General features: G+C 46.4%; 1 long non-coding RNA gene across 3 annotated transcripts; it reads right to left on the bottom strand.

Annotated features, from left to right (window-relative positions):
- Positions 1–6,399: 6,399 nt before the first annotated feature.
- On the bottom strand, positions 6,400–26,299 carry LOC139273846 (uncharacterized). Of its 3 annotated transcripts, none has more exons than XR_011595398.1 (5): positions 26,233–26,299; positions 25,371–25,461; positions 23,558–23,672; positions 22,092–22,257; positions 6,400–7,743 (listed from the first exon to the last, which is right to left on the bottom strand). It is a non-coding gene; the product is annotated as an uncharacterized lncRNA (long non-coding RNA). The 3 variants fall into 3 exon arrangements; XR_011595400.1 differs by having other exon boundaries at positions 25,375–25,461; XR_011595399.1 differs by lacking the exon at positions 26,233–26,299 and adding an exon at positions 25,833–25,910.
- Positions 26,300–26,394: the final 95 nt, after the last annotated feature.

Below are 26,394 nucleotides of genomic sequence, written 5' to 3'. Positions count from 1 at the left end.
TATATGAATGTGGGTGATATTTTGTACCTGTCAGTTTCTGGTATGTGAGAGTGGTTTTTAAGATGTACCTTTCAGTCTCTGATATGAGAGTAGGGATTAATCTGTACCTGTCAGTTTCTGGTATATGTGTGGGGTTTAATCTGTAACCATCAGTTTCTGGTAAAAAGTGTGTGGTTTAATCTGTACCTGTCAGTTTCCGGTCTGAGTGTGGGTTTTAATCTAGACCTATCAGTTTCTGATGTGCAAGTGTGAATTTTATTCTATATATTTCAGTATCTGGTCTATGAAAGTGATATGTTTCAATGGTGAAACAGCATAAGAACATAAGAAATAGGAGCAGGAGTAGGCCATATGGCCCCTCGAGCCTGCTCCGCCATTTAATACGATCATGGCTGATCTGATCATGGACTCAGGTCCACTTCCCTGCCTGCTCCCCATAACCCTTTATTCCATTATCAGTTAAGAAACTGTCTATCTCAGTCTTAAATTTCTTCAATGTCCCAGCTTCCACAGCTCTCTGAGGCAGCAAATTCCACAGATTTACAACCCTGTGAGAAGAAATTCCTCCTCATCTCAGTTTTTAATGGGCGGCCCTTATTCTAAAATTATGTCCCCTAGTCCTAGTCTCCCCTATCAGTATTCTCTGATCCTACTGCTCCATGTGGCTGTAAGATTCACAATGTAACTCAGCCACTTCGGATCACCGTTGGACTGACAGCTTCTGCTGCCTGTGACAATAGGATTGAGGCCAGTCCTGTGTCTCTGTGCTTTGAGTGATAATGTACTTCCTGTGTGCGAGAAGGAGCTGCCTGCACTTTTCCTTGTGTTCCGGGTGGAGGAAATATCACATTTATTCTGGCTTGTTGAAGTATTTTGCTTTGAGAATAATACCAGAACAATATTAGTTATGATATGGACAGCTCATGGGGAAAATATAAAATAAAGTTGTAATGTTTATAATAAAGTAAAGTATCTGGAGAGAGGAAACTGTGATACAAACAGTGTCCTTGTCTGACCTCACTGCAGTGCAGCGACACTCAGATTTTCCACACCAGGTGCGTAGGACGGTTCTATAGAAAGTTATCAGCATCCAGACACAACTCAAACCCAGCACTGGTCCATGAATGGGATCACCCAATTGATACAGTTGAGGTTTATATCTTCCACTCCCACAGGACTACCTGTAAAATTCTGAATCGCTTTCTGGATTATAACCACAGCTACCTGGGCTGTACAACAATTGTTCTCAGTCTATAGGAACTGAGTTAAGGGCCTGTGCAGTTAATAGAATGTCACAGAGCCCGGATCCTGATTTATCTGAGGGAGCGACAATGTATCTCTCAATCACCTTCAACACGGTTCTGGAGAACTCAACGCACCCGAAACAAAATTACCGAATTTGAAATGTCCATTTTCACACTTCTGTCCTGGTGTCTGCAATAGATGCACTTTGTGACACTCCTCACATTCTCACTGTCAGGCTGTGTTTCCACTGTTCAATGTTCAAGAACAACAGATACTGTGAGATTGGGACTGAATCAGGAACATTCACTACTGATTTGGTGGTCAAAAGCAGCAATGATTTGAAAGAGTGCGGTGATTAACTTTCTCTGTTACCTTACACTGTACACACACAGCCCGGGATATCTCTGCTCCCTTCCCCCAATCACTCCATGTTCCCGAATTACTTCCTGCTCCACTCTGCCTCTTACAAGCAGGCCCCGATACCCCGACACAAAGCCCATCTGTGGACACAGTCCCAATGTGATGAGCTGCTGTAAGGAGGCTGCTGTTTGCTCCCTTACTCTGGCCCGGGATATCTCCGCTCCCTGATGAGTTCAACGGTCATCAGCCCAGCACAGAGGAAACGGCAGCCGCTGGCGGAGGGATGCTCGCCTGTGCCTTTCCCGTCGGTTTAAACACTGGCGGGGAGAGGGTACGGGGGAGGAGCAGGCAAGTATTTCAATGCTGGAGCGTGAAGCCTGGAGGCAGATCTGGAAGCTCAGAGGCCGCTGTCTCTGCCCAACCTTTCACCCTGATTCTGGCTCCTCCTTGCCTCTCGCACGCTCTGCCTTTTTCAACTAGATCCGGGCTGGCTTCATAAACTCTCGCCATCCAGATGTGTTTATCATTCAGTTTATGTTCCTGTGAAGAATCATCATGTCTGGAAGACGTAAAGGAGGCAAATGACTGGGCAAAGGTGGAGAAGTGGGGGAATCATTCATCATCTCAGTCTCTGTTACAGTATGTGAGTGTGGCTTTCATTCCTTTTCTGTCTGTCACTGGTACCGTGTGGTATGTTGGGTATCATTCTGAATCTGTCATTCTCTGATACGGTAAGTGTGTATGAAATTAATTCTGTATCTGTCAGTCACTGAGATGGGGTGCAAGTCTGAGATTCATTCTGTATCTTTCAGTGTGATAATGTGTTTGTAGACAATCAATGTGGGGAATCAACCTCGTGAACCTTCTCTGAACTGCCTCCAATGCAGAGACCAAAACTGTACGCAGTACTCCAGGTGTGGTGTTACCAATACCCGGTACAGTTGTAGCAGGTCTTCCCTACTTTTATACTCCAGCCCCCTTGCAATAAAGGCCAACATTACATTTGCCGCCTTAATTACTTGCTGTACCTGCATGCTAACTTTTTGTGTTTCATGTACAAGGACCCGTAGATCCCTCTGTACTGCAGCATTTTCTAATCTCTCCCCAATTTAAATAATAATTTGCTTTTATATTTTTCCCACCAAAGTGGATAACCTCACATTTTCCCACTTTATATTCCATCTCCCAAATTTTTGCTCACTCACTCAGCCTGTCTATATCCCTTTGTAGATTCTTTGCGTCCTCCTCACAACTTGCTTTCCCACCTATCTTTGTATCATCAGCAAATTAAGCTACATTACACTTGGTCCCTTCATCCAAGTCATTAATATAGATTGTAAATAGTTGAGCTCCCAGCACTGATCCCTGTGGCACCCCATTAGGAAGTTTGCCAACCTGAAAATTACCCATTTATCCCGACTCTCTGTTTTCTGTTAGTTAGCCAATCCTCTATCCATGCTAATATATTACCCCCAACCCGGTGAGCTTTTATCTTGCGCAGTAACCTTTTATGTGGCACCTTATCAAATGCCTACTCGAAATCTAAATACACGACATCTACTGGTTCCCCTTTATTCACTTTACTCGTTACATCTTCACAGAACACCAACAAATTTGTCAAACATAATTTCCCTTTCATAAAACCATGTTGACTCTGCTTGCCTGTATCATGATTTTCTAAATGTCCTGCTGCTACTTCCTCAATAATGGACACCAGCATTTTCCCAATAACTAATGTTAGGCTAACAGTTTCCTGCTTTCTGTCTCCCTCATTTCTTAAATAGGGGAATTACATTTGCTGTTTTCCAATCCTCTGGGACCTCTCCAGGATCCAGGGATTTTTGGTAATTACAACCAATGCAGCCACCATCTCTGTAGCCACTTCTTTTAATACCATAGGATGCAGGTCATTAGGTCCAGGGAACTTGTCCACCTTGTCCCTCTCCTCATAGCCCCTTGATTATCCATTATTGGGATGCTTTTAGTGTCTTCTACAGTGAAAACTGATACAAAATATTTGTTCAAATTCTCTGCCATTTCCATTTCCCATTAATTCCCCAGTCTCATCCTCTAAGGGACCAACTTAGCTACTCTCTTCCTTTTTATATACCTGTAGAATCTCTTACTGTCTCTTTTTATAGTTCTTGCTAGTTTATTCCCAATCTATCTCCTTTCCTTTTTTTTAGTTGTTCTTTGCTCTTTTCTAAAGAGTTCCCAATCTTCTGGCCTTCCACTAATCATCGCAACATTGTATGCCTTTGTTTTCAATCTGATACCATCCTTTACTTCTTAGTTAGCCATGGCTGGTTCATTCTTCTTAAGAGTCTTTCTTTCTCACTGGAATACATCTTTGCTGCGAGTTATAAAATATCTCCTTAAATGTTTGCCACTGCTTATCTACCGTCTTACTCTTCCTTTGTAATTGCCTTTAAGTTCAGAGACCCAAGTTTCTCAGCCTCAAACCGAATTTGGAATTATACCATGTTATGATCACTCTTCCCAAGAGGATCCTTTATTATGAGATCATTAATTAATCCAGTCACATTACACATTACCAGATCTAAAATAGTCTGCTTCCTCGTTGGTTCCACATTGTATTGTTCGAAGAAAACATCCCAAATACACTCTTTGAACTCTTCCTCAAGGCCAATTTGATTTGTTCAATCAAAATGAAGATAAAATTCACCCATGATTATTGCAGTATTTCTTACAAGCCTCCATTTTTTATTGATTTATATGCTGCCCTGCAGTGTAGTCACCGTTAGTGGGCCTACGTACTACTCCCACCAGTGATTTCTTTCCCTTATTATTTCTTATCTCCACCCAAACTGATTCTACATCTTGATCTTCTGAGAAGAAAAGGCTGAAGTGTTTACAACCATCTTGAGCTAAAAATGCCAAGAGGATGATCCATTTCGGACTCCTCCTAAGGAAGCCAGTCTTCAACCAATTCGATTCACTCCATGTCAAGAAATGGCTGAATGCATTGGATACAGCAAAGGCTATGGGCTCCGACAACATACCTGCTGTTGTGCTCAAGACTTGTGCTCCAGAACTAGCCGCGTATCTAGCCAAGCTGTTCCAATACAGCTACAACACTGGCATTTATCAGACGATGTGGCAAACTGCCCAGGTATGTCCTGTCCACAAAAAGCAGGACAAATCCAATCTGGCCAATTACTGCTCCATCAGTCTATTCTCAATCATCAGCAAAGTGACGGAAGGTGTCGCCAACAGTGCTATCAAGCGGCATTTACTCACCAATAACCTGCTCACCGATACCCTGTTTGGGTTCCGCCAGGAGCACTCGGCTCCAGACCTCATCACAGCCTTGGTCCAAACATGGACAAAAGAGCTGAATTCCAGAGGTGAGGTGAGAGTGACTTCCCTCAACATCAAGGCAGCATTTGACCGAGTGTGGCATCAAGGAGCCCTAGTAAAACTGAAGTCAATTGGAATCAGGGGGAAAACTCTCCACTGGCTGGAGTCATACCTAGCACAAAGGAAGATGGTTGTGGTGGTTGGAGGTCAATTATCACAGCCCCAGGACATCGCTGCAGGAGTTCCTCAGGGCAGTGTCCTAGGCCCCAACCATCTTCAGTTGCTTCATCAATGACCTTCCTTTCTTCATAAGGTCAGAAATGGGGATGTTCGCTGATGACTGCAAAGTGTTCAGTTCCATTCGCAACTCCTCAGATAATGGAGCAGTTCATGCCCGCATACAGCAAGACCTGGACAACATTCAGGCTTGGGCTGATAAGTGGCAAGTAACATTCACGACACAAAAGTGCCAGGCAATGACTATCTCCAACAAGCAAGAGTCTAACCACCGCCCCATAACATTCAATGGCATTACCATAGCCGAATCCCCTACCATCAACATCCTTGGGGTTACCATTGACCAGAAACTTAACTGGACCAGCCACATAAATACTGTGGCAACAAAAGTCAGAGGCTGGGTATTTTGTGGCGAGTGTCTCACCTCCCGATTCCCCAAAGCCTTTCCACCATGTGCAAGGCACAAGTCAGGAGTGTGATGGAATATTCTGCACTTGCCTGGATGAATGCAGCTCAACAACACCCAAGAAGCTTTACACCATCCAGGACAAAGCAGCCCACTTGATTGGCACCCCATCCACCACCTTAAACATTCACTCCTTCCATCATCGACGTACCGTGGCTGCAGTGTTTACCATGTACAAGATGCACTGCAGCAACACGCCAAGGCTTCTTTGGCAGCACCTCCCAAACCCTTCTACCACCTAGAAGGACAAGGGCAGCAGGCGCATGGGAACACCATCACCTCCACGTTCCCCTCCAATTCACACACCATGCTGATTTGGAAACATATCGCCATTCCTTCATTATCGCTGGGCCAAAATCCTGGAACTCCCTCCCTACAGTACTGTGGGAGTATCATCACCAGACGGACTGCAGCAGTTCAAGAAGGTGGCTCACCATCATCTTGTCAAGGGCAATTATGGATGGGCAATAAATGCTAGCCTTACCAGCAACGCCCACATCACATGAACGAATAAAAAAAAAACAAACAGAACCATCTAACCTCTCAAGTCGACGTAAAAGATTCCATGATGTTATTTCGAAGCGATCTCTCTGATGTCCTGGCTAACATTTATCCCTCAACCAACATCACTAAAACAGAGGCTGTGAAAAACATTTTATAAATACAAGTCTTCCTTTAACAAAAGAGAAAAGGCTCAAAAATGGAACAGTCGGTAACAGGACATCAATTAGTCTCCTCTTGGAGAAATCCAGGAATCGACTCACTGTATGTAGGAAACAAAGCTGATTTAATTGACAGTTGTTTGACAGAGGGTGCAGAAAAGATTTACGAGAATGATTCCAGGGATGAGGGACTTCAGTTACATGGATAGACTGGTGAAGCTGGGGTTGTTCTTCTTAGAACAGAGAAGGTTGAGAGGAGATTTGGTCGAGGTGCTCTAAAATCATGAGGGGTCTGGACAGCGTAGGGAGAAAATATTCCCATTGGTGGAAGGGTGGAGAACCAGAGGACACAGATTCAAGGTGATTGGCAAAAGAACCAAAGGCGACATGAGAAAAAACGTTTTTTTAAGCAGCGAGTGGTTAGGATCTGGAATGCACGGCCTGAAAGGGTGGTGGAGGCAGATTCAATCGTAGCTTTCAAAAAGGGAATTGGATAAAAGTACCTGAAATAAAACATTTGCAGGTCTACGGGGAAAGGGCGGGGAGTGGGACTAGCTGAAGTGCTCTTGCAGAGAGCCGGCACGGGCTCGACAGTCTGAAAGGCCTTCTTCTGTGCTGTAACCATTCTATGATATCCAAAAAATTAAACTCCAGTCCAGTTATAGGGATTAATTACAACAAACCCCAACTGTCTGAGTGAACATGGTTCAGTCCTGGATATGATTAACGGCAACAATATCAGCAGAGTTCAACCGCTGCAGTCACTTGTGAACTTGCTGGTGTCTCAGCAGGTTGGATGACTGAGTGAATCCCTTCCCACACTCAGAGCAGGTGAACGGTCTCTCCCCAGTGTGAATGCGTTGGTGTATTAGCAGGTGGGATGAACGAGTGAATCCCTTCTCATACACGGAGCAGGTGAATGGCCTCTCCCCAGTGTGTTCGCTCGTGTACCAGCAGGTTGGATGAACGAGTGAATCCCTTCCCACACACGGGGCAGGTGAATGGCCTCTCTCCGTTGTGACAGCGTCGATGAGTTTCCAGTGCAGAGGGACAATTGAATCCCTTCCCACAGTCCCCACATTTCCACCGTTTCTCCGTGGTGCGGGTGTCCTTGTGTCTATCCAGGTTGGACGATCAGTTGAAGTCTCGTCCACACACACAACACGTGTACGGTTTCTCCCGGCCGTGAACGGTGCGATGTTTTTTCAGGCTGTGCAACTGGTTAAAGCTCTTTCCACAGGCAGTGCACTGGAACACTCTCACTCGGGTGTCTGTGTCTCAGTGCTTTTCCAGTCACACGAAGTTTAAAATCTTTTCCCACAGACAGAACAGACAAACGTTTATCCTTCCATATTCAAAGGCCGATGATATGCAGGTGAATTGAGTAACTCTGTCAGATCTTCAAATGATTGGTTTGAGTTTCCCGTCTGCAAATCCTCCTTTTCTAATATCCTGTAAAAGGAGTTTACAAAAGTCAGCACTGGAAGTGCAGGGTAGAAATTGAGGACAGACAATCCTAATTTCTATGGAACATTCTTTCCTCTCTTGTTCCCCAAAGCTGTAAATTCCCGTCCCACACACTCTCCCTCCACCCTGTGCTGAAATCCAAACTCATCGCACCACGTCCATCATTTCTTTCTTCCATCTGCAGTTTTCTCACTCCCTCTTCTCTGGTTGGGTTCAGTTCTACATCCCATCTGTGCAGATTGAGAATAAACGAGTAAATTATTTTCTCTCGTGGTCACTGGGACCCTAAAGCCCCACCCGCCCTCTGCTCCTGTACCAAGATGACCACGCATCTCGATCCTGATCCTGTCAAAGAATTCGGCTAGTTACCCCGAGCGGTCAGGTCTATCACCGCGGGTCAAACATGGGTCCTACGGGCTCGTATTTGGGGTCTGAGGCCTACACCAGGTGTTTATGGAGCTGCCCATCCCACCCAGGGATCCAATTCCTCCGCTGAGCCCACAAGCTCCTACCGACTCGTGGAACGTCTCTACCGCCTCAGACCACCTCCACCACTGGCACTGCACCTGCTCAGAGCACAGCCCGGTCCCACGTCTGGGCTCCTGTTGTTATTGATAGAGCACTTTACCCCTGCGCGGGGTATTGTGGTTACAGAAGTAAACGTCGCAACATTTGGTAGTGAAATGGATTGACTCAGGACAGACAGCAGGGATTATTGCAGGAAATAACACAGTGCAGTGAGAAAGGAAATGCAGTGGATGTTGTGTAGATGGATTGTCAAAAGGTGTTTGATACGGAGCCGGACAGGAGGCTTGTTGATCAAATTAAGGCTCATGGTATTAAAGGGAGTGGGGCCGTGTGGAGAGGAAGTTGGGTAAAGGGCAGAAAACAGAGAGTAGTGGTTAATGGATGTTCTTCAGACTGGAGGGATATAAACAGTGGTGTCCCCCAGGGTCAGTGTTGGGACCATTGCTCTTAATATAGAGACAGGATCTGGGATAGGGAATAAGCACATAAGAATTAGAAGCAGGAGTAGTCCATTTGGCCCCTCGAGCCTGCTCCACCATTCAATAAGATCATATTGATTCATCAATTGATCCACCGCTACGAAAAACAATAAGAATAAAACCGGACGGACCACCCGGCATCGACCTCCGCACCGGCTACGGACACGACAACGGCACACCCAGCCCAGTCTTTCTCACCAACATCTGGGGACTGGTGCCAAAATTGGGAGAGATGTCCCAGACTAGTCGAGCAACAGCTTGACATCGTCATACTCACAGAATCATACCTTTCAGCCAATGTCCCAGACTCCTCCATCACCATCCCTGGGTATGTCCTGTCCCACCGGTGGTGGTACAGTAGTATACAGTCGGGAGGGTGTGGCCCTGGGAGTCCTCAACATTGACCCCGGACCCCATTAAGTCTCGTGGCTTCAGGTTAAGCATGGACAAGGAAACCTCCTGCTGATTACCACCTACCGCCCTCCCTCAGCTGATGAATCAGTACTCCTCCATGTTGAACACCACTTGGAAGAAGCACTGAGGGTAGCAAGGTGCACAGAATATACTCTGGGTGGGGGACTTTAATGTCCATCAAGACTGGCTCGGTAGCACCACTACTGACCGAGCTGGCCGAGTGCTGAAGGACATAGCTGCCAGACTGGGCCTGCAGCAGGTGGTGAGAGAACCAACACGAGGGGAAAACCCTACTTGCACCCATCCCTTCGGAAAGGGCACGAGAGTGGGAGCAGCGGTAAGCCTACAAAGGGCGTGAGTCAGCCGAGCAGACAGCCGAAACAGCACCAAGTGACCTGGGAGGGTAAGAAGTAAAAAGATTCAAAGTGTGACATCATAGGAAAGCAGGGAAGTGATTGGTTGGTCAGTTTTTCTTTCTTTTCTTGGCCATTGGGTTTAAATTAAGAGCTGGGATTAAAAATCTAAACTTTCAAAACGTGAAAACTTAACTAAATACATTCGAGATGGCAGGGCAGGCGATGTGTTACTGCTGCTGCATGTGGGGGCTGGTTGACCCCATTGAGGTCCACGGCGACCACATCTGCAGTAAGTGTTGGCTGCTCGAGGAACTTCGGCTCCACGTTGATGAGCTGGAGTCCGAGCTGCAGATACTGCGGCACATCAGGGAGGGGGAGAGTTACCTGGACCCTGTGTTCCAGGAGGCAGTCACACCCCTTAGATTCATTCATTCAACTTTGGTCCGTGGTCAGGGACAGGAGGGTGTGACTACAAGCGAGGCAGCTGTGGGGACCCAGGAGGTAGTGATGGAGGAGCCTCAGCCCTTGCAATTGTCCAACAGGTACGAGATTCTTGTTCCCTGTTTGTACGAGGGCAGGGACTGCAGGGAGGATGAGCAAACTGATCACAGCGCCATGGTACAGGAGGCCATTCAAGTGGGGGGAGTAAAAAGAAATGTTGTAGTGGGAGGAAACAGTATAGTTTCGGAGATAGATACTGTTCTCTGCAGCCGAGTGCGTGAGTCCCGAAGGCTGTGATGCCTGCGCGGTGCCAAGGTTAAGGACATCTCCTCTGGGCTGAAGAGGAATTGGAGTAGGAGGGGGAAGATCCAGTTGTCGTGGTCCACGTAGGTACCAATGACATAGGTAGAACAAAGAAAGGGGTTCTGCTGAAGGGTTTTGAGCAGCTAGGGGCTAAATTAAAAAGCAGAACCACAAAGGCAATAATCTCTGGATTACTACCTGAGCCACGAGCAAATATATTTCGGTGAGAAGGAAAGACTTTAAGCGACGGGAGAACTATCCGCGGTTAATGAAGGAAGTAAAGGACGGTATCAAATTGAAAACAATGGCATACAAAGTGGCCAAGATTAGTGGGAGGCCAGAGCATTGGCAAATGTTTTTAAAAACAGCAAATGATGACTAAAGAAATAATAAAGAGAGGGAAGGTAGATTATGAGAGTAAACTAGCAAGCAATATAAAAAGAGATTCTACAGGTATGTAAAAAGGATAGGGTAGCTAAAGTAAACATTGGTCCTTAGAGGATGAGACTGGGGAATTAATAATGGGGAACGTGGAAATGGCAGAGACTTTGAACAAATATTTTGTATCAGTCTTCACTGTAGAAGACACTAAAAACACCCCAATAATAGATAATCAAGGGGCTATAGAGAGGGAGGAACTTAAAGCAATCACTAAAGAAAAAGGACTCTAGTAAAATAATGGGATGAAAGGTGGAAAAGTCCCCTGGACCTGATGGCTTACAATCTTGGGTCTTAATACACAGTAATGCTCCCTCTACACTGTCCCATCAAACAATGCCAGAGCAGATACAGCACAGGTTAGATACAGAGTAAAAATCCCCCTGCACTCCCATATCAAACACTCCCAGGGGAGGTACAGCACAGATTAGATACAGAGTAAAGCTTCCTCTACACCGGCCAACAAACATTCCAAGGGCAGGTAAAGCATGGGTTAGGCAGAGGGTAAAGCTTCCTCTATACTCCCCTATCAAACAATGCCAGGGCAGGTACAGCACGAGTTAGATGTAGAACAAATCTCCCTCCAAACTGCCCCATCAAACATTCCTAGGGCAGGTACAGCCCAGATTAGATATAGCGGAAAGCTCCCAGAACACTGTCCCATCAAACACTCACAAGGCAGGTACAGCAAGGATTAGATACAGAGCAAATCTCCCTCACCACTGTCCCATCAAAACCTCAAAGGATGGATATAGAACATAAGAAACAGGAGCAGGAGTAGGCCATTTGGCCCCTCGAGCCTGCTCTGCCATTCAATAAGATCATGCCTGATCTGATCCGGGCCTCAACTGCACTTCCCCTCCCGCTCCCCATAACCCTGGACTCCCTTATCCTTCAAAAATCTGTCTATCCTCACATTAAATACATTCAATGACCCAGCCTCCACAGCTCTCTGAGGTAGAGAATTCCAAAGATTTATGACCCTCAGATAAGAAATTCCTCCTCATTTCAGTTTTAAACAGGTGACCTCTTATTCTGAAACTATGCCCCCAGTTCTAGATTCCCCCAAGAGGGGAAACATCCTCTCTGTATCTACCCTGTCAAGCCCCCTTAAAATCTTATACGTTTCAATAAGATCACCTCTAAGTCTTCTAAACTCCAATGTGTACAGGCCCAACCTGCTTTACCTTCCTTCATATGACAATCCCTTCATCTCAGGAATCAACCTCGTGAACCTTCTCTGAACTGGCTCCAGTGCAAGTATACCCCTCCTTAAATAAGGAGACCAAAACTGTACGCAGTTCTCCAGGTGTGGTCTTACCAACGACCTGTACAGTTCTTACTTTTATACTCCATCCCCCTTGCAATAAAAGGACAACATTCCATTTGTCTTCCTAATTACTTGCTGTACCTGCATGCTAAATGTTTGTGTTTAATGTACAAGGACCCCCAGATCCCTCTGTACCACCGCATTTTGTAATCTCTCCCCATTTAAATAATAATTAGCTTTTTTATTTTTCCTACCAAAGTGGATAACCTCACATTTTCCCACATTATACTCCATCTGCCAATTTTTTGCCCACTCACTTAGCCTCTCTATATCCCTTTGTAGATTCTTTGCGTCCTCCTCACAACTTCCTAGGTTAGCACAGGTTCAGTGCACGGTAAATCTCCGTCTACATTAGCCCATCAAACACGCCCAGGACAGGTACAGCATGGATTAGATACATTGTAAAGTTGCCTCTACACTGTCACATCAAATACTCTCAGGGCAGGTCCAGCACGGGTTAGGTACCAACTAAAGCTCCCTCTAACTGTCCCATCAAACATTGCCAGAGAAGGTGCAGCACGGGTGAGATACAGAGCAAAGCTCCCTCTGCACTGTCCCAAAAACACTGCCAGGGCAGGTATAGCCCGTGTTAGATACAGAATAAACCTCTATCTACACTGTCCCATCCAAAACTCCCAGGGCAGGTATAGCATGGGCCAGATACAGAGTAAAGCTTCCTCTTCACCGCCCCATCAAACACTCGCAGGGCATGTATAGCATGGGTCAGATACAGAGTATAGTTCCCTCTACACTGTCCCATCAAACACTCCCAGAGCAGGTACAGCAGGGGTCAGAAACAGAGTAAGGCTTCGTCTACACTGTCCCATCAAATATTTGCAGGGCAGGTACAGCACGGATTAAATAGAATAAACCTCCCTCTATATTGTCCCACCAGACACTCCCAAGGGCAGGTACAGTACTGGTTGGATACAGAGTAAATCTCCCTCTACACTGTCCCATACAATACTCCCAGGGCAGGTACAGCAAGGATTAGAAACAGAGTAAACCTCATTCTACACTGTCCCATCAAACACAACTAGGGCAGGTAGAGTACTGGTTAGATACAGAGGAAAGCTTCCCCTACACCAACCCATCAAAGCTCACAGGACAGGTAGAGCATGGGTTAGATACAGAGCAAAGCTCCCTCTGCAGTGTCCCATCAATCACTCACAAGGCAGGTACAGCACAGGTTATGCAGAGAGTAAAGTTCTCTCTACACTGTTCCATCAGACACTACCAGGGCAGGTACAGCACTGATTAGATATAGCGTAAAGCTCTCTGTACACTGTCCGGTCAAAAACTCCCGGGGCATGTACAGCATGGGTTAGATACAGAGTAATACTCCCTCTACACTGTCCCATCAAACATTCCCAGGGCAGGTACAGCATGGGTTAGATACAGAGTAATCCTCACTCTACACTGTCGCATCAAATACTCCCAAGGACAGATAAGGAATATAAGAAATAGGAGCAGAGTCGGCCATTTGGCCTCTCGAGTCTGCTCCGCCATTCAATAAGATCATGGCTGATCAGATCCAGGCCTCAACTCCACTTCCCCACCCACTCCCCATATCCTTGACTCCCTTATCTTTCAAAAATCTGTCTATTCCCACCTTAAATACATTCAATGACCCAGCCCCCACAGCTCTCTGAGGTAATGAATTCCAAAGATTCACAACCCTCAGAGAAGAAATTGCTCCTGATTTCCCTTTTAAATGAGTGACCCCTTATTCTCAAACTATGCCCCCTAGTGTTAGATTCCCCCACGTGGGGAAACATCCTCTCTGTATCTACCCCGTCAAGCCCCATCCGAATCTTATACGTTTCAATAAGATCACCTCTACGTCTTCTAAACTCCAATGAATACAGGCCCAACCTGCTTTACCTTCCTTCATATGACAACCCCTTCATCTCAGCAATCAACCTCGTGAACCTTCTCTGAACTGCCTCCAGTGCAAGTATATCCTTCCTGAAATAAGGAGACCAAAACTGTACGCAGTACTCCAGTTGTGGTCTTACTAATGCCATGTACAGTTGGAGCAGGACTTCCCTACTTTTATACTGCAACTCCCTTGCAATAAAGGCCAACATTCCATTTGCCTTCCTAATTAATTGCAGTAACTGCATGCTGAATGTTTGTGTTTCATGTACAAGGACCCCCAGATCCCTCTGTACCACTGTATTTTGTAATCTCTCACAATTTAAATAATAATTTGCTTTTTTATTATTCCTACTAATGTGGATAGCCTCACATTTTCCCACATTATACTCCATCTGCCAAAACTTTGCCCACTCACTTAGCCTATCTATATTAGTTTATAGATTCTTTGCATCCTCCTCACAACTTGCTAGGTTAGCACAGGTTAGATACAGAGTAAACCTCTCTCTACATTATCCCATCAAACACTCCCAATGTAGGTACAACATGGGTTAGGTGCAGAGTAAAGCTCCCTCTGCGCTGTCCCAGAAACACTCCCAAGGCAGGTACAGCATGGGTTAGATACAGAGCAAAGCTCCCTCTGCACTGTCCCATCAAACACTCGCACAGCAGGTACAGCACGGGTTAGATACAGAGTAAAGCTCCCTCTACACCGTCCCATCAAACACTCGCACAGCAGGTACAGCACGGGTTAGATACAGAGTAAAGCTTCCTCTACGCTGTCCCATCAAACACTCACAGGGCAGGTATAGCACGGATTGGATGCAGCATAAAGTTTCCTCTACACTGTCCCATCAAATACTTCCAAGGTGGATACAGTACACGTTAGATGCAGCATAAAGCCCAATTTATACTGTCCCGTCAAACACTCCCATGGCAGGTACAGCACGGGTTAGATACAGAGTAAACCTCCATCCAGCCAGCGAGGGAATGGAAGACCAGCAGGAAGAGTAGTGCAAGGAAGGTAGTGCAGGGGTCCCCTGTGGTCATCCCACTGCAAAACAGATACACTGCTTTGAGTACTGTTGAGGGGGATGACTCATAAGGGGAGGGCAGCAGCAGCCAAGTTCATGGCACCGTGGCTGGCTCTGTTGCACAGGAGGGCAGGAAAAAGAGTGGAAGAGCGATAGTGATAGGGGATTCAATTGTAAGGGGAATAGATAGGCGTTTCTGCGGCCGCAACCGAGACTCCAGGATGGTATGTTGCCTCCCTGGTGCAAGGGTCAAGGATGTCTCGGAGCGGGTGGAGGACATTCTAAAAAGGGAGGGAGAACAGCCAGTTGTCGTGGTGCACGTTGGTACCAATGACATAGGTAAAAAAAGGGATGAGTTCCTACGAAATGAATTTAAGGAGCTAGGAGCTAAATTAAAAAGTAGGACCTCAAAAGTAGTAATCTCGGGATTGCTACCAGTGCCACATGCTAGTCAGAGTAGGAATCGCAGGATAGCTCAGATGAATACGTGGCTTGAGCAATGGTGCAGCAGGGAGGGATTCAAATTCCTGGGGCATTGGAACCGGTTCTGGGGGAGGTGGGACCAGTACAATCCGGACGGTCTGCACCTGGGCAGAATCGGAACCAATGTCCTCGGGGGAGTGTTTGCTAGTGCTGTTGGGGAGGAGTTAAACTAATATGGCAGGGGGATGGGAACCAATGCAGGGAGATAGAGGGAAACAAAAAGGAGGCAAAAACAAAAGACAGAAAGGAGATGAGGAAAAGTGGAGGGCAGAGAAACCCAAGGCAAAGAACAAAAAGGGCCATTGTACAGCAAAATTCTAAAAGGACAGAGGGTGTTAAAAAAACAAGCCTAAAGGCTTTGTGTCTTAATGCAAGGAGTATCCGCAATAAGGTGGATGAATTAACTGTGCAAATAGATGTTAACAAATATGATGTGATTGGGATTACGGAGACGTGGCTCCAGGATGAGCAGGGCTGGGAACTCAACATCCAGGGGTATTCAACATTCAGGAAGGATAGAATAAAAGGAAAAGGAGGTGGGGTAGCATTGCTGGTTAAGGAGGAGATTAAGGCAATAGTTAGGAAGGACATTAGCTTGGATGATGTGGAATCTATATGGGTAGAGCTGCAGAACACCAAAGGGCAAAAAACGTTAGTGGGAGTTGTGTACAGACCTCCAAACAGTAGTAGTGATGTTGGGGAGGGCATCAAACAGGAAATTAGGGGTGCGTGCAATAAAGGTGCAGCAGTTATAATGGGTGACTTTAATATGCACATAGATTGGGCTAACCAAACTGGAAGCAATACGGTGGAGGAGGATTTTCTGGAGTGCATAAGGGATGGTTTTTTAGACCAATATGTCGAGGAACCAACTAGGGGGGAGGCCATCTTAGACTGGGTGTTATGTAATGAGAAAGGATTAATTAGCAATCTCGTTGTGCGAGGCCCCTTGGGGAAGAGTGACCATAATATGGTGGAATTCTGCATTAGGATGGAGAATGAAACAGTTAATTCAGAGACCATGGTCCAGAACTTAAAGAAGGCTAACTTTGAAGGTATGAGGCGTGAATTGGCTGAGATGGATTGGCGAATGATACTTAAGGGGTTGACTGTGGATGGGCAATGGCAGACATTTAGAGACCGCATGGATGAACTACAACAATTGTACATTCCTGTCTGGCATAGAAATAAAAAAGGGAAGGTGGCTCAACCGTGGCTATCAAGGGAAATCAGGGATAGTATTAAAGCCAAGGAAGTGGCATACAAATTGGCCAGAAATAGCAGCGAACCTGGGGACTGGGAGAAATTTAGAACTCAGCAGAGGAGGACAAAGGGTTTGATTAGGGCAGGGAAAATGGAGTATGAGAAGAAGCTTGCAGGGAACATTAAGACGGATTGCAAAAGTTTCTATAGATATGTAAAGAGAAAAAGGTTAGTAAAGACAAATGTAGGTCCCCTGCAGTCAGAATCAGGGGAAGTCATAACGGGGAACAAAGAAATGGCGGACCAATTGAACAAGTACTTTGGTTCGGTATTCACGAAGGAGGACACGAACAACCTTCCGGTTATAAAAGGGGTCGGGGGGTCTAGTAAGGAGGAGGAACTGAGGGAAATCCTTATTAGCCGGGAAATTGTGTTGGGGAAATTGATGGGATTGAAGGCCGATAAATCCCCAGGGCCTGATGGACTGCATCCCAGAGTACTTAAGGAGGTGGCCTTGGAAATAGTGGAAGCGTTGACAGTCATTTTCCAACATTCCATTGACTCTGGATCAGTTCCTATGGAGTGGAGGGTAGCCAATGTAACCCCACTTTTTAAAAAAGGAGGGAGAGAGAAAACAGGGAATTATAGACCGGTCAGCCTGACATCGGTAGTGGGTAAAATGATGGAATCAATTATTAAGGATGTCATAGCAGTGCATTTGGAAAGAGGTGACATGATAGGTCCAAGTCAGCATGGATTTGTGAAAGGGAAATCATGCTTGACAAATCTTCTGGAATTTTTTGAGGATGTTTCCAGTAGAGTGGATAAGGGAGAACCAGTTGATGTGGTATATTTGGACTTTCAGAAGGCGTTCGACAAGGTCCCACACAAGAGATTGATGTGCAAAGTTAGAGCACATGGGATTGGGGATAGTGTACTGACATGGATTGAGAACTGGTTGTCAGACAGGAAGCAAAGAGTAGGAGTAAATGGGTACTTTTCAGAATGGCAGGCAGTGACTAGTGGGGTACCGCAAGGTTCTGTGCTGGGGCCCCAGCTGTTTACACTGTACATTAATGATTTAGATGAGGGGATTAAATGTAGTATCTCCAAATTTGCGGATGACACTAAGTTGGGTGGCAGTGTGAGCTGCGAGGAGGATGCTGTGAGGCTGCAGAGCGACTTGGATAGGTTAGGTGAGTGGGCAAATGCATGGCAGATGAAGTATAATGTGGATAAATGTGAGGTTATCCACTTTGGTGGTAAAAACAGAGAGACAGACTATTATCTGAATGGTGACAGATTAGGAAAAGGGGAGGTGCAAAGAGACCTGGGTGTCATGGTACATCAGTCATTGAAGGTTGGCATGCAGGTGCAGCAGGCGGTTAAGAAAGCAAATGGCATGTTGGCCTTCATAGCAAGGGGATTTGAGTACAGGGGCAGGGAGGTGTTGCTACAGTTGTACAGGGCATTGGTGAGGCCACACCTGGAGTATTGTGTACAGTTTTGGTCTCCTAACTTGAGGAAGGACATTCTTGCTATTGAGGGAGTGCAGCGAAGGTTCACCAGACTGATTCCCGGGATGGCGGGACTGACCTATCAAGAAAGACTGGATCAACTGGGCTTGTATTCACTGGAGTTCAGAAGAATGAGAGGGGACCTCATAGAAACATATAAAATTCTGACGGGGTTAGACAGGTTAGATGCAGGAAGAATGTTTCCAATGTTGGGGAAGTCCAGAACCAGGGGTCACAGTCTAAGGATAAGGGGTAAGCCATTTAGGACCGAGATGCGGAGGAACTTCTTCACCCAGAGAGTGGTGAACCTGTGGAATTCTCTACCACAGAAAGTTGTTGAGGCCAATTCACTAAATATATTCAAAAAGGAGTTAGATGAGGTCCTTACTGCTAGGGGGATCAAGGGGTATGGCGAGAAAGCAGGAATGGGGTACTGAAGTTGAATGTTCAGCCATGAACTCATTGAATGGCGGTGCAGGCTAGAAGGGCCGAATGGCCTACTCCTGCACCTATTTTCTATGTTTCTATGTTTATCTACACTGTCCTATCAGACACTCCCAGGGCAGGTACAGCTTTGGATAAATACAGAGTAAAACTCCCTCCACACTATCCCATCAAACAATGCCTGGGCAGGCACAGCACAGATTAGATACAGAGTTGCCCATGTAGTGGCTGGCGTGCAACGGCCACCATACGTTAAAAAAAGCCACGCACAGGCATCTTCCACCCTTCAGCATATAGTTCAGGACCTGGAATATTAGGTCCTTCATTGAAACACCTGTGAACTCATCCTTTTTTGGTGTGGAAGCAAGTCATCCTTGTTTGCAGATGACACTAAGCTGGGTGGCAGTGTGAGCTGTGAGGAGGATGCCAAGAGGCTGCAGGTTGACTTGGACAGGTTAGGTGAGTGGGCAAATGCATGGCAGATGCAGTATAATGTGGATAAATGTGAGGTTATCCACTTTGGTGGCAAAAATAGGAAGGCAGAATATTATCTAAATGGTGACAGATTAGGAAAAGGGGAGGTGCAACAAGACCTGGGTGTCATGGTACATCAGTCATTGAAAGTTGGTATACAGGTACAGCAGGCGGTGAAGGCGGCATATGGTATGTTGGCCTTCATAGCTAGGGGATTTGAGTATAGGAGCAGGGAGGTCTTACTGCAATTGTACAGGGCCTTGGTGAGGCCTCACCTGGAATATTATGTACAGTTTTGGTCTCCTAATCTGAGGAAGGACATTCTTGCTATTGAGGGAGTGCAGCGAAGGTTCACCAGACTGATTCCCTGGGATGACAGGACTGACATATGAAGAAAGACTGGATCGACTCGGCTTATATTCACTGGAATTTAGAAGAATGAGAGGGGATCTAACAGAAAAATATAACATTCTGACGGGATTGGACAGGTTAGATGCAGGAAGAATGTTCCCGATGTTGGGGAAGTCCAGAACCAGGGGTCACAGTCTAAGGATAAAGGGTAAGCCATTTAGGACCGAGCTGAGGAGAAACTTCTTCACTCAGAATTGTAAACCTGTGGAATTCTCCACCACAAAACATTGTTGAGACCAGTTCGTTAGATATATTCAAAAGGGAGTTCGATGTGACCTTTATGGCTAAGGGATCAAGGGGTATGGAGAGAAAGCAGGAATGGGGTACTGAAGTTGCATGATCAGCCATGATCATATTGAATGGTGGTGCAGGCTAGAAGGGTCGAATGGCCTACTCCTGCACCTATTTTCTATGTTTCAAGGGACTGCCAATGATGATGATGAGATACAGAGTAAACCTCCCTCTACACTGTCCCATCAGATTCAACTCGGGCAGATAGAGTACAGGTTAGATTCAGATGAAAGCTTCCCCTACAGCGACCCATCAAAGCTCACAGGGCAGGCAGAGCATGGGTTAGATACAGAACAAAGCTCCCTCTACACTGTCCCAACAAACAATCCCAGAACAGGTACAGCATGGGGTTCGGTAAAGAGGGAAGCTCCCTTTATACTGTCCCATCAAGCACTCCCAGGACAGGGACAGCACGAATTAGATACACAGTAAATCTGTGCCAGAGGAAACTGTATCCCAGTGAGAGTCAGTGTCAGAGGAAATTGTACCCCAGTGAGAGTCAATGCTAGAGGAAACTGTATCCCAGTGAGAGTCAGTGCCAGAGGAAACTGTACCCCAGTGAGAGTCAGTGCCAGAGGAAACTGTATCCCAGTGAGAGTCAGTGCCAGAGGAAACATGCAACAGAGCCTGGTGTCCAGTCGTCTTGGATCCCCTTGCCAAGCCCGTGTGGTAGCTAATGTGCAAGGGCCACCTCACGTTAAAATAATTCACGCTGTTAGCAATACAAAACAATCCTCTTCCTCTGCAATTATCAATCTATTGCAATTCCCCATGCCTGTAGTTTTGTTATTACAATTCAAAATATCTTCAGTTATCAGCTACAAATTGCATTTGTATCGCGCCTTAAACATAGTAAAATGTCCCAAGGCGCTTCACAGGACCGTTATCAAACAGAATTTGACACCCAGTCACATAGGAAATATTAGCACAGGATTAAAAGCTTGTTTAAAAGGGTAGTTATTAAGGAGCATTTTGAAGGTGGAGGGGTTTAGGGAGGGAATTCCAGAGCTTATGGCCTCGGCAGCTGAAGGTACGGCCAACAATATTGGAGGGGTGAAAATTAGGGCTGCTCAAGAGGCCAGAGTTGGAGGAATACAAAGATCTCTGAAGGTTGTAGGGCTGGAGGAGGTTACAGCAATAGGGAGGGGCAAGGTCCTGGATGGATTTCAAAACAAGGATGGAGCAGGAGCCAATGTAGTTCAGTGAGCACAGGGGTGATGGGTGAATGGAAATTGGTACAAGTTGGGATGAGAGGGCTGAGGACAGATTGAGTAGAATAGGCCTATATTCTCTGGAGTTTAGAAGAATGGAAGGTGATATCATTGAAACATAGAATTGACACGGGCTGGATAGTCTCGAGCTAGGGGTTCTAGTATTAGGATAAGAGATCGGCCATTTAAGACTGAGATGAGATATTTCTTCACTTAAGAGTTGTGAATCTTTGAAATTCTGTATTGAATAGAGATCTTACTGAATGGTGGAGCAGACGGGAGGGGCCGTATGGCCTACACCTGCTGCTATTTCTTGTGTTCTTATGTGCTTGCGGAGCGTGCGAGGCCAATCAGGAGAGCAATGGAATAGTCCAATGTAGTGGTAACAGAGACAGGGATGAGGGTTTGAGCAGATGAGCTGAGGAAGGGGCAGAGACCGGCGATGTTATGGAGCTGGAAGTAAACGTACTTGGTGATTGAGGGAATATGGATTCGTAAACTCATCTCAGGGTCAAGTACGACGCCAATCAATAAATTGCAACCCTCCATATCTGTGTTTCAGTTTATTAGAATACTATATACCTCGAGTGATCAATGCTTCAATAGTAGTACTTATCAATAGATTTTCTGTTAATTCCAAATGTTCATGAATGAATAATTGATTCTGTCAGTGATAGGCCGTGCTGGTATTTCAGATTGGTCTGTGCATCGTGATCAATGAATTGACTATGATGCTTCCAGTTCAATCTTTCCAATGGCTTTCTCACCAGATGGGAAATATTTGAACATTGAGATCTGATGGTGTCGGTGTGAGTTCAGTCCCACCTAATGTAGAGACGGGTCCATCTGCTGGGCTCTGCCTCAAACTGGAGTCACCTCTTAGATCAAAGTCCTTTACTCTAAAACATACACAAGATTCACTGTGACTGTGTTTAGAGACAGAAAGTGATCTCACTTCACATCCCATTGCACGGCCTCATGCTGGATAATTGTGCTCGGTGGTCAGTCTCTCCCAGTCTCATTTCCTGTCTTACCTTGTAACCTGTGTGTACTGTCTACAGGACCGGTGTGTATCTGAGTAAATGACACTTCTCTTACCTTTCTCCCCAGTCGATCTATTGAAGCACTTTCAATCGGAAAGGGCTCCCTGGTTGGTGATCTCACAATCCTGTGCTGGGTCACTTGATGTTGTTCCTCAGTCCACAATCCCTGTTTCCTTCGATCTGTGGAACTTTCTCAATCACTCCGCCATTCACCGGGAGATCTAATTATCACAGGGCAGAAAATTAGAAGAATATTAAAGTTGTGAAGTGGAATGTAGTGTAAAGTGTTTTTCCAATGTTTCAGAAAAGTATATGTCCAGTATTTCTGTTTGATTTTATCCTATTCCTCAAGATTCCTGTCCCGCCCGTCTGGACTTACAGAAAATCACCAGAATTCTCCCCGGCCTAGGTGCTGTCCGATCTCACTGGGCCCTCGGGTTACACACTGTCTGATCTCACTGAGCCCTCGGGTTACACACTGTCTGATCTCACTGGGCCCCCGGATTACACATGGTCTGATCTCACTGGGCCCCGGGTTACACGCTGTCTGATCTCACTGGGCCCCCGGGTTACACACTGTCTGATCTCACTAGGCCTCCGGGTTACACACTGTCTGATCTCACTGGGCCCCCGGGTTACACACTGTCTGATCTCACTGGGCCCCCGCGTTACACGCTGTCTGATCTCACTGGGCCCCCGCGTTACACGCTGTCTGATCTCACTGGGCCCCTGGGTTACACGCTGTCTGATCTCACTGGGCCCCCGGGTTACACTCTGTCTGATCTCACTGGGCCCCCGGGTTACACACTGTCTGATCTCACTGGGCCCCCGGGTTACACACTGTCTGATCTCACTGGGCCCCCCGGGTTACACACTGTCTGATCTCACTGGGCCCCCCGGGTTACACACTGTCTGATCTCACTGGGCCCCCGGGTTACACAGGATTTTTACCTTTATATGTCAGTTTGTGCAAAGTGAATGTGGGATTCATTCTGTATCTCTCATTCTGGAGTAAGTGTGTGTGTGTTTCCTCTGTACCTGTCAATTTCTGGTATGTGAGTGTGGGTTTTATTCTGTATCTGTCAGTTTCTGTATCTGTGTGTTGCTTTTATTCTGTATCTGTCAGTTTCTGGTATGTGAGTGTATGTTTTATCCTATATCTGTGAAATTTACAGATCAGAGACAGCCCTAAAAGACAATAGTTTTTCACATTATAGTCGACAAATGTGATTCAAAAATATTTGGAGTAGAGACGAGCTATTAATACATTATATAAACCATATTTGTCAGGGGTACAGTGAGTGAGTGTGGAATTCATTCTGTATCTGTCAGTCTGTGGTACAATGAGTGAGTGTGGGATTAATTCTGTATCTGACAGTCTGTGGTACAGTGAGTGAGTGTGGGATTCACTCTGTATCTGTCAGTCTGTGGTACAGTGAGCGAGTGTGGGATTAATTCTGTATCTGTCAGAAATGCAAGTGTTTGTTGTTGCTGTAGAAATGAAGCTTTTCAGTTACTTACGGTGGTTAACATTTACACAGAAGAAAATATCAGAAGCAGCCTCATGGATAACCATCGGGAAAGTGCTGTTACTGGTGAGATCACGATGTGCTCGATGCAAACTTGGCTAATAACCCTAGAGGTGATGGAACAGAAAGCAACATTTGGGGACGTTTGAGCGAGATGAGAAAACATAATCAGCGCGAGGAGCGTCGATCAGAGAGCTGGTGGGCAAGAAGCATTGAGCTCCTGTTTACTGCCCGATGCTATTTACAAAACAACGGGGAAGAACAGTCCCTGAATCTGTGAACTTGAGGAGGCCTTTCAGCACATGGAACCTGGAGGCAAATCATCCCTTTGAGCCTGTTCTATAAGGAACAGGAGGAGGCCATTCAGTCCCTCGAGCCTGTTACATTGGAACAGGAGGAGGTCATTCAGTCCCTCGAGCCTGTTACATAAGGAACAGGAGGAGGCCATTCAGTCCCTCGAGCATGTTACATAAGGAACAGGAGGAGGCCATTCAGTCCCTCGAGTCTGTTACATAAAGAACAGGAGGTGGCCATTCAATCCCTCGAGTTTGTTGCACAGGTACAGGAGGTGGGCATTCAGCACCTCAGCCTTGCTATAAAGGAATTGGTGGAGGTGATGCATCGACTGGATACTGTTACACAGGAATAGAGGAGGCCATCCATCCTCTGGAACCTTTCACATCAGAATAGGAGGAGGCCATTCAGATCCTCAAGCATGTTATGTAGGAACTGGAGGAGGCCATGCAGCCCCCTGAGAATGTTATAGGAACTGGAAGAGGCCAATAAGCCAGTCGCACATGTTATATTGAGACTGGAGGAGGCCACTCATCCCGTCTAACTTATTATACAGGAACAGGAGATGGCTGTTCAGCACCGAATGTTGTTAGACAGGAACAGGATGAGGCCATTCTTCCCCTCGAGCCTGTTACATTGGATCAGGAGGATGCCATTCAGCCCTTCCATTCTGTTACGTGGGAAGAGGAAATTCAGCCTCTCTAACATTAGAAACACGAGAAGACTACTCAGCCTTTGATTCTGTGACATGGGAACAGCAGGATGTTTTTCATCCCCTCGAGCTACTTACATTAGGAACAGGAGAAGACCACTCAGTCCCTCGGGTCTGTTATATAGGAACAGGAGTAGGCCAATTCCACCCCTCGGAACTGTTAACCAGGAACAGGAGGTTGGCATTCAGCCCCTCGAGCCTGTTACAGAGGAATTGGAGGAGGCCATTCAGCCCCTCCTGCATGTTATATAGGAACTGGAGAGGGCCATTCAACAACTGGAGTTAAAAAGCAATAGGACGATGCAATTCTGCCCCTCGGGTCTGTTACATTAGGAATAGGGCAAGGGCAATCATCCCCACGGGATTGTTTCATGGGAACAGGAGGAGGGCATTCAGTCCATCGAGTTTGTTACATAGGAACTGGAGGAGGCTATTCAGTGCCTGGAGTCTGTTACACAGGAATAGAAGTGACTATTCAGTCCCTGGAGCCTGTTACATAAGAACTAAAGGAGGCCATTCATTCCATTCCAGCCCAATACATAGGTGCAGGGCAAGATCATTCTGCCCCTAGAGCTTGTTACATAGGAATAAGAGGAGGCCATTAAGCCCCTTGTGTTTATTACATTAGGAACTGGAGAAGGCCACTCAGTATCTCCAGTCTGTCAAATTAGGAACAGGAGGTGGCCATCAGCCCCCTCGGGCCTGTTACACAGGAATAGGAGGAGGCCATTCAACACCACAAACATGTTTAATTCGGATAAACTGTCTGTGTATCTGCACACTGTGATAGGTGCCGTACCTACTGTGTGTGAGAAGGAGCTGGTTGCACTGTTCCTTATGTCTCAGGTGGAGGAAACTTCACATGTGTTCCGGTTCCTTCAATTCCTTGCCTGTAGGAGAAGGTATCTCTGATTATTCAAGAATAGGAGGGGTAGAAAAGATTAAAGTGATGAATGTAATCGTTCAAATAATATTAATTATGAACATTCACAAAGGGAAGCCAGCGATACAAACAGTGTCAGTGTCTGACTCCACTGCACTGCAGCACTCAGCTTCTGCACACCAAGTGTGTTGGGCAGATTTACAGCAATTTACTGACATCCAGACACAACCCAACCCCTGCCCTGCTTCAGGAATGGGACTACCCGATGGAGCACGGACTTTTACACAGCTCAGATTGCTGCTCCCCTCTCCCAGGGCACTAACCGTTCAACCAAAAACAAAGAGCCGCTGTTTAAAACATGTCCTTCACATTTCTCACCCGGTGCCTGCAATCGATGCTCCTTGTATAAATCCTCAGTGTCCGGCTCTGCTTCCACTGCTCGCTGTCCAATGACAACAAACACGGTGAGACTGGAACTAAAGCAGGAACGTTCACTACTGGTTTGCAGGGAGAAAGCAGCAATGATTGTAAACAGCAGATCCTTCCCATTCTGTCTCTCTTACCCGGGACACACGCTGTCCACACACAGCCCGAGAATGGCCTCTCCCTTCCCTCACTCACTTCACTCAGACCAGTTCTTGCTCCACTCCGCCTGTTAAACACAGTCCCCAACTCCCCCTGAACTTCCCCCGGACTCGGTGCTGATCTCTGAGCCCATCTGCGGACACGCTCCCAAAGCGATGTGCTGCTGTAAGGAGGCTGCTGCTCGCTGCCTTACCCCGGGGCCGCGGTGTCTCCATTCCCGGCTGTTTAAATCATCTTCTTCCGCTCACTGAGTGAATGGCGCTCACAGGCAGGGCTGGGGGAGGGGAGGGCGCATGCGCTCTTCTGCTCACTGGAAATCGACACAGGGGGCGGGGCTTATCCGCGCATGCGCAGC

The sequence above is a fragment of the Pristiophorus japonicus genome, chromosome 9 (assembly GCF_044704955.1).
Source record: "Pristiophorus japonicus isolate sPriJap1 chromosome 9, sPriJap1.hap1, whole genome shotgun sequence".
In the NCBI taxonomy this organism is placed as follows: domain Eukaryota; kingdom Metazoa; phylum Chordata; class Chondrichthyes; family Pristiophoridae; genus Pristiophorus; species Pristiophorus japonicus.
This window is presented reverse-complemented; position numbering and strand designations above follow the sequence as displayed.